This window comes from Squalius cephalus (genome assembly GCF_949319135.1).
Source record: "Squalius cephalus genome assembly, chromosome: 9".
NCBI lineage: Eukaryota > Metazoa > Chordata > Actinopteri > Cypriniformes > Leuciscidae > Squalius > Squalius cephalus.
In genome coordinates this window covers 12,508,158-12,517,850 of record NC_137130.1, presented here as the reverse complement: position 1 = coordinate 12,517,850, position 9,693 = coordinate 12,508,158, and positions in this window count along the sequence as shown.

The following is a 9,693-nucleotide window of genomic DNA, read 5'->3' as shown; positions in this document are numbered from 1 at the left end:
AATGACCTCCCTCTGATTGATGTGCACTATTCTCAGGAGGGTTCCAGACTACTGAAATGCTCACAAGTGGTCCTGGAACTGAACAAACTGCCTAAAATGAGTGTCCACTTTTTGAACGAGATGAGACTGCATTTCAAAAATAGACTAGAAGCTATGATTATCACGTGTATTGAGAGGTCTGTGAATGTCCACGTGCCTTCTGCTAGCCTTGGGAGGGAAGACATACAGTACAAAATAATGTTTTGCATTTAGAGTATGAATGCGTTTGAAAGCATAATTGATGGGGATGGAAAGTCTGGAATAGTGCAGTGCAACATCATTTGAAAGGTCCTCTGTGATCGCAGTGCATAACAGTGATAAACCTCTGACAGGATCATAAGCACCTTTCAGATGTCAATAGTGACCTGTCTGTGGTTGTCTGTTTTAAAGAGACACACTCTTCCTGTCACTGTTTGTGAAAACACCTAAAGAGAAACAAGGAACAAAAGAATAAGCATTTTAGCACAGAGGATAAAGGTGTTTGATTCTCAATTTACAGGTATACCTCCGGATGAGCAAAGCCTTTTTTGAGGTTACTAAGCCTTTTTTGAGGTTCTTAAAAATATAAAGTTCTGTCATGAAACTCATGAGAGAGCTCAGCAGACTGATAGGTCCTTTACTCAATCTGCTTGCAATCACATCATTCTCTATAGAGCCAGGGCTGCCAACTTTTGAGTTTAGCTTGGAGTGAAAAGGTTTTTTTTTTTTTTTTTTGGGGCGGGGGTGGGGTGTGTGTGTGTGTGTGTGTGTGTGTGGGGGGGGGGGGGGGTATGTAAAAACAAATATTGCATCACAATAAGTGTAATTGTGATTGTCAAAACATTTGGTAACTAAATAGAATTTTATGAAGTTTAGTGACAACATGTTACAATGTTTACATTGTACAATGACTGGTAGGATACAGTTTTTATTATTGCTTGACAAAAATTTCAAGATTTCAATTCCATTCTTGTGATTTGATTCCGATTTTGATTCAATATTGACTAATTTGGATACATGTTTATTTTACATTTTATTTAAAAAAAATAATCTCACCTAAAGCTGTAAACATAGAGGGCCCAATCTGCTGGTATTATTAAAGGTTAAAAATAACAAATTAAATTAAATATAATGCAGTTTTTGTTATAATAACAATTATTTAATGACATAAGTAAAAATATAATAAATATGTAATAGTGCTCAGCAAAATCTCCTCTCTAGCTATTTTTTCTATTCAATTAACATGCTATGGTCATTAAATGGCTTTCCTGAGCTAAATGTAACGTTATGTGTTCTCCTGCTGTTACATTGACCTCTTTCCGGGGTTGAAAAACACTAATTGGTCGATATTATGTATACTTTTGGTAAGTTGTACTGCATCTTTAAATAAAAAAGTAACAGATGATCGGTTCACGTGCACTTGAACTGAGGCGCTCAGCGATCTGTCACGTCACATTTACAAGCGCCAAACGTATTTTTGTCTGAATTTCGTAATAAAATTGTCGGAATCTAAGAGCTGAGAATTAGTTTAATATTAAAAGTACCTCTTTGCTCCGCAATTTTTCTGTGCGTGAGAAAATGGATCTGTGGCGTGAGAGCGTGTGAAAAGTGTCAATTGCGTGAGTCTCACGCTCAATGCGTGAGAGTTGGCAGCCCTGTAGAGCACAGTTGATTGGTCCTTGCTGTATCAGTCGCCAGTGAGCTTGCTGCTCAACCTTCAAACTAGTCAGCCTTTTCTGTACCAATTGCAGCACACTTTCAGAAACCCTCCAACTTCCCCAGCTCCACCTGTATAGATCTGCTATACGGCTAATTCATGTAAGCTATTTTGTAAAGCAGTAGCATGTCCTTACTTGCTCACAGCAGCATTTTGTGTTTGTATACAGAAATGCTTTCCTATAAACCTGCCAGTCAAAGAGCTTTAATGGCTCTATTCCAAATCCTATGGGAATAGACGATTCTACATAGTCAACAATTTCATATTATTGGTAATTTAATTAGCGATCATCAGTCAAAGTGCACATGGGAGACCCAACTCACAATTGATTTCAATAGAGTTTGCCAGTTGCATGTTGCTAAGCAAATACACACCAACATTGTGTAAAATAGTTAATTTTATTCAATTAAACATATACTATATACTTTTTATATACTTTTCAGCATTTGGAATGGAGCCATTATGAAGTAAATGCTACTACTCATCTTAACCACTCTACAAGTTCTCGTCAATTTCTCAGTAGGCCTGTAACACAGTTTGACTAATTACCTTTAATCGTCAAATGCTGAATCTAATCTTTGAATCATAAACATACACAAAAATAAGATGCATCCAGATAGAATAGGACACACTGGCACTCCACATAAAATCGAGTGTGCTGGCCTTTCACGGGTTGAATGGGGCATCTGTGTAATGGCGCAGCAATCAAGCTATCCAGTGGAATTGAGGGTTGAGTTGCTCGAGGCTGACAGCCTCAAGGATGGACAACATGCTTCACAAATGATTAGGTGCTGAGGGCGCCTGACAGTAAAGATTACAGCTCTTATGGATATCTGAATGCCCATTCTATATGCATGCGACTGGAGATGAGTGACTGTAACCTGTCCATTGGTATAGATCTAATGTGTCTGATATATAAAAAATGTCACTGGTTATGATAATCATATTTCATAAATCGCAAAGGCAGTTTAAAATATTTCATTATTATCTCATTTAACCTTCGTTGATTTTAAATCCCACTTCTAAGCTTATTTGTGTTGGTTGAGATAGTGCTTGATTAAATATTGAATTTATTTAAAAAAGTGTGTTGAGAGACAAAAAAATGACATTTGCTATAGTAGTTCTGGAAATTTCATGACACCCTTATTGAATGTGATCGGAAATATCCTTTATTTACCATGTACTGTCAGCATACTTTAAGGATCTCATGTCTCAATCTCAGAAATCAGAAACGCTCTACTTAAAAGCATTTCTGCTGTTATTGATGTCTCATGTGTCATTACTCTCAGAAATCAGAAATGCTCTACTAAGTTCAAAAACATCTTTTGTAATCAGTTGCATCTACTTCTTAAAATAACGTTATCACACTTTTATCACATACCATGACTAACCTTCACAGAATGCTTTAACTTTTCCAAAACAACTTTTAAAAGCACCTTTACTGCACTGCACTTACTGTAAAGAAACAAAGGAAAGTGATTTTCCTTATACTTTTCTACACAGTATGAACACAACTACTACTTCCCCTTTCTCGGTTATTGATGTACTGTGAAAAGATCAATGGTGGGGTGTTTGTTAGAAATCTCAGACAATAGAAAAGGCTGAACTCTGCACTGTGCAACACATCTAACCTCGACAAAGGCCTCATTTATTTGATTTATCGACTGTGTCGCTTAGAAAAAGAAAATGACAGTGTTAGCCGAGCAATTACCAGGTGCTGGAGAGACCCATCTCCAATACTCATAAACTGTACCAGCAACCCCTTATACCAGGTTACCACAACAGTACATTGATACAAACGTGATCAAACTTGATCTCGAATATGTATCTCATAGAAATTTCATGCACGAGATTAAAAGTAATAACTTGCATATGGCAGTCATGACCAAATACAATTTCATCAAACCTTATTGGTTTTAAAATGCAATCTGTGTAGTCGCCAAGAGTGACCGGAATAAGAATCACCTGCTAGCTTATTACAAACCAACATAACCAGTGTTACAATGCGCTGCCGGTATCTGGCGTGTGGAGAAGACAACATGTGTTTCATAATCATAAACATGATTGTGAGTCAGACAGCCTATATTACGGCAATTTCCCCGTACCATCAGTCAGCCTGCGACTGCACCACATAGACACAATCAGACGTAATTAGCGTATGCAGATTTATTCATTAAAAGCAGGCAGACGCTAATGAGCTGTTGTATTCCTGATAGCGGGGGGTGACTGGATGCCTGTGAATGAGGACAACCTCTGGAAAACCTGTGGGAAATATAGCTGCATGCTTCCATTAGCCTCTGCGTGGACCCTGGACCTAAAGCACTGATGTTCATGAGCGGCTGGACATGCTGACAGCAACGGTACAGCCGTGATTGAGGGGCTTCTGCGACTAATGACCCGATGAATTATTATTGCCATGTGATAGAACCCTTTGGGCCTAGAATGTGAAATGACCATTTAACACTTCAATAGTGGGGAATTGAATTGTAAATGTCATTTTAAAAAGGCATTTTAAAATAGGTCAGAATACACTAAAAACACTGCACTGCAAAAATCTTACATGGTAGCCTATTCTTTCCCATGCTGTAACATACATAAAACTAAATAAATGTAATCAAATTAAAAAAAAATTGGAATTATGTCAATGGGGTAAGAAAATGACACAATTCATGATTTATGCACTGAAAATAAGTCTTGATTTAAGTCAATTTAAAGATACTGTGCAATTACTTTACATTTGGGACGGTTCACACGTTTTTGCATTCAACTGCTATGGTTTTCCATTGTTTTTCATATTGCAGCGTGGTAAGCATGTCAGAGAAGCGCCCAAGTTAAAAGAAGTCAACTGTTAAAAACACTAGATGCTAGACCTTGCATTAAAGGGATAGTTCACCCAAAAATTTAAATTCTGTCATTAATCACTTACCCTTATGCCGTTCCAACCCCGTAAGACTTTAGATCATCCTCGAAAAATAAACGAAGATATTTAAATTAAATCTGAGAGCTTTCTGTCCTTCCATTGACAACTACGCAAGTACCACTTTGACGCTTCAAAAAGTTCATAAAGAGATCATAAAACGAATCCATTTGAATTGAGCGGTTATATGTGAATAAAAAGCCTAAATTAATTCTGTTCATATAAAGCAATTGAGTCTCTTCAGAAAATTTGGACGAAACTTCTCAATTCATATGGATAGTTTTACAATCTCTTTATGAACTTTTTGAAGCGTCAACGTTTCAGTTGCGTAGCTGTATTTGGAGAGATAGAAAGCTCTCAGATTTTATCAAAAAGATCTTCATTTGTATTCTGAAGATGAACCAAAGTCTTACGGGGTTCGAACAACATGAGGGTGAATAATGACCGAATTGTGTAGATGTGTACAAGATGTGTACCTTGGATTTTTAAGCACAAATAATTATGTTTTCTGAGTGAATCTTAATAGTTCATTAAATCAGCTTGGATTTTTTATTTTATAATGTTCACTGAGGTCCACTTATAATGTATCAAGATTTTTACATCAAAAACATACGAATTTAGAAGTAATAAGCTATTTTCTATCCTGTGTTTGACACTCTTTTTCAAACATTCCATTTTGATAGGCGTGCTGCGTTCAAAACTTGGAAGTAAATTTTCAACGTCCCCGCCATTAAACGTGTGGAATTCATTTGAAAATTTCCGATGTAAAAAAAAATATCTTGTTACAATGTTGAAACATTTGCCAACAATGTGAAACATTTATGCGTATCACATATGCTTTATAAGTACTTGGAGTTCCCACAGTTACAGTTAACAGGATAACTTGCGGTGTTTTGTTTAAAGGACAAGTTCGGTATTTTACACTTAAAGCCCTGTTTTCAGATCGTTTCTGATGAAATAGAACGGTTAAGATTAAAATTTGGACACATGCTGCTGGCCCGAGAATTTTAGGTTTCTTTCCCTTTCCCCCCCACCTCCACAATGGCTGCATACTGTAGGTGCATTGGAACAATCCTTCCTAAAACGCATTAAACTTTTGTTTACAAAGACGTGAAACTCACCGAGTGGTCAGGGGTGTTCACTGATATGCTCACACAAAAATTGCTGCAAAAGATGCTTTCCAACAGGTTTTATCGTAGTTTTTGTCCAACTCCATTGACTTGTATTGGATGTGCTGTGAGGTACGGTATTACTCCGCCGCCGGAAACTGGACTGGAGTGTCTATTATTCAAGCTCTCAACGGAAGAATGTACGGGTGTGAGGCGTTTGTAAAAATAGGTCCACAGTTTTACAACGAATGGTAAAACACCTGTTGGAAAGCATTTTTTTGCAGCGATTTTTGTGTGAGCATATCAGTGCGTTTTAGGAAGGATTGTTCCAGTGCACCTATGCAGCCATTGTGGAGGTGGGGGGGAAAGCGAAAGAAACCGAAAATTCTCGGGCCAGCAGCATGTGTCCAAATTTTAATCTTAACCGTTCTATTTCATCAGAAACTATCTGAAAACAGGGCTTTAAGTGTAAAATACCGAACTTGTCCTTTAAACAGAATTATAATTGATTGTACCATTGTTTGTTGCAATGACTTTCTTATAGGCTATTCATTGTTCATCTTTTCGTTTTTAAAGTGAAAAACGTACAGTATAGGCCTACATTGTTATTTGCAGTGTTGTGTTTTAAATCAAATGTCGTACAGATAACAAAAATGTCGCTCACTGAATCTTTTGTTCAGGATTACAGCCATGGCTTCCATCAAAACAATAACAAAAGCAGCGTTCTCCACGTGCTTTCCCTCCATATCCAGGTACCCTCTGCATTAACCATAAATTCCAAAGCAAAGGAAAGAACAGTAAATCACAACTATTCACAGTTTGACAGTTTTCTACAGCAGGCTATAAATACTCAAAAGATCAGCAGGCTATAAATACTCAAAAGATCTGTAACACAAAAAGCTAAAGTGACACATGGTAAAAACATTGTTACTCACACTTGTGTGCTGCAACATTACTGTCGGATCCAATATAGTCGTCACTGCACCATCTTTTACTTTCAGTTTCTCTTAAAAGCCTGCAAACTGTGTATGGTTTTAAAACGAATCCACAGTAAAATCGTTCGTTCGTCGTGTCTAACTGACACGATCCGACTGGAAAATGAAGTCCATTCACACTTTCTTAATGTTAGGATCACAAGGATTGCAATGCAAAGACTGTGTTTTTCCACAAATTGGCACTTAAGGCGAGACACTACAGGTGAATAGGGTAAAAATTTTAACTAGCAGATATCATCATGAAACTTTTCCAGTTGATTACCAACATTAAGATGAGAAAAAAATGTATTACAAGTTTTCTGTAATTTGATGTTTAAATATGCAAATTAGGCAATATCTAATCAAATATGCACTAATTTGCATATATTTTAAAAAACGAAATCTGAGTATTGGATAAAGCCAGGTTAAAAATTATTTTTTCATTGTGTTCACATATTAGATGGAAAAAAAATTACAGAGGGATTTATGGATATCTACTTTTGTTATCCTGTAAATCAGAAAATACTGTCAATAGCCTTAAAAAAATGATTTTCGCCGTGTTTTTTGGAATAAAATGTTATATAAATCAGGCTAGGAATAATTTATTTACAAATCCCTCTGCAAATGTCTTCATAATATAACTAGGTACAAGACTGGAAGGTTTGGTGTATATAGGTGCTACTGAAGTGGAGATTTCGAACTTAGAGTATGAGAGAAAAGTCATTTTGAGAAAACGGGCTTTAAAGATTTTTCATCAGCCAATGAGATTGCGCATTCAGCCCTTTTACTTTCGCGATTGGTTGCTGATAAAAAGGAAATGACCATATTTGGATCCGACAGGATTGTACACAAGAGAGAGAGCTTCCTAACGGTGCTTCTGATGAAAGGGTGCCGGCAGAGATCGCGGAGCAGCATGTTGATTAAGAACGCAAACTTTTGTTGAATTTATGAGAAATCTACAGACGCAAACAGGCAAAGTGTAATAAAATAAAGACCTAAATGTGTATTTCGGACTTTTTTTCAACACAAGTCTGAAAGAACACATGTTATTGAAGACAAATATCCAAAAATCTCAAAATTGACCAGTAAAAAAAAAAGATGTTTTTGCCTGCCGTGTCTCGCCTTAACAGAGGGATCTATTGTTTTGTTGCTGGAGTGTTTGCGTCTGCCTCAAACCGTATTTACTACTACATGACATGAGCAAATTGGTGGGCGGGGCTAAAGAGGCAACTGTAAAAGTAGGTGTTGATCTGCAGAGTGAGTCGCACTATTACGTCATAATGAGACAAAATCCAAAACAAGTCATTTTGGCAGCTTTGTTTCAATAAAAAACAGTTTTTGGACTAACGAGAACATTTTGAGTTCTGAAACTTACAGGATATATTTATAGTACAATTACCTCTTATATGTCAAAAGATCAAGGAAAAATGTATTTCTTAATTCATGACCCCTTTAATCAAGATAAACACTAAAAAAAAATTACAGTAATATTAATAGTCCTCTGAATTACGATCGATTACTGAGACACAAGATGACGACCATTGCATTTGCATGAAACAGACAAAATCCAAGTTGCTTGAAGGAAGTGTTTAAAGCGGTCTACCTCGTTGCCAGCTGCAAAACATCTGACCACTGGATGGCTCTATCAACCAGTAAGAACCAGGCATTCAAGAATGCACTGTATAGCTGGCATTTAGATATTTTTTACTGGAAAACAAAAAAACAAAAGCATTGAATGATTAGGTAAAAGATGTTTTGCAATGCAATCTGGTGAAGAGCTAATTTGTGATGGACACTTGACATTGTTCGTACCCAACAGGGTATTAAGCTGATGTGTATATTTGTGTTCTTTCATTTCATCTAGCAGTCTGGTAATGCTCTGTTCATGTACATGTACCCATGTATATTCATAAAGTCTGATATGCACCATAAGGTTATTATCCATAAATGTCAGCAGATAATTAATTAGTTCTGTCTTCTGGCTGCTCCCTGAGTCTCATTAGCAAAGCATGGACGACTAACTCCATTCATATTCATACCAAAAATATACAGACCTACTCTTTCTCTGTCAGAGTACAACCAGATTTCTGTGTTGACATTGATGCAAGGTCTAACCTTTCTAGTGCTTTTTTTCCCCTTCTTTTTTTACTTCTTTAGTAACCTCCAAAGTGTAACTATTTGTGGGTCAAATGGTCTCAAAAATTCAACATTTACTCAGTGTTTCAGTAATCTATAGTTCTAAAAAGAATCATTGGCGAATTCTCAGTGTTCAAGTGTACAACTAAAATACTCATTGCAGATGCTTTTCAAGCACAAACACGCAAACCTGCTGAAATCTCACAGACCAATTAAATGTAAATATTTTTTCTCTTTTCCCCATTTTGTGCAAATCAGGGCAAAAACAAGCCTCCGTATAGCGGTTTGGTAAAATGTTGTAAAACATAATCTCTCCCTAACCATCGCTTTAAGCAAGTTTCCGAATGTATTCCAGGATTTTCGCTGTGGAGGACGAGAAATATCTTGTAATTGACACAGTTAGTTTGCGATTACTACAGAAAACAAGAAACTGTGAGTCTTTAAATGCATGCAGGGCATCAACCTTCAGTCGAGAATACTGTGCGCTTGGCTTCAATTGATTGATCCATTAGCCTATATTAGGCCCTCTCTTCTGTCTTCATTTCCTTAAACGTCATTAATAAAAATCCATTCATTATTTGCATTGACCTTCTGATTCGCATTCGCCCAAAGCAGTCTAGGCGCAAGTAAATTTAGCTGCAAAATAGATAATTACATAAATAAACAGGTAGACATGTGTTGACATAAATCTGATTGCTTGCTCTGATTAAGAGACAGAGGCTTCATTATTGCTTCATTATTTTCTGCCCTTCATGTTGATGACATCACACTGAGCTTCTGAATGCATTAGCTCCTGACGGACAGCTTACACTCCATTACTGA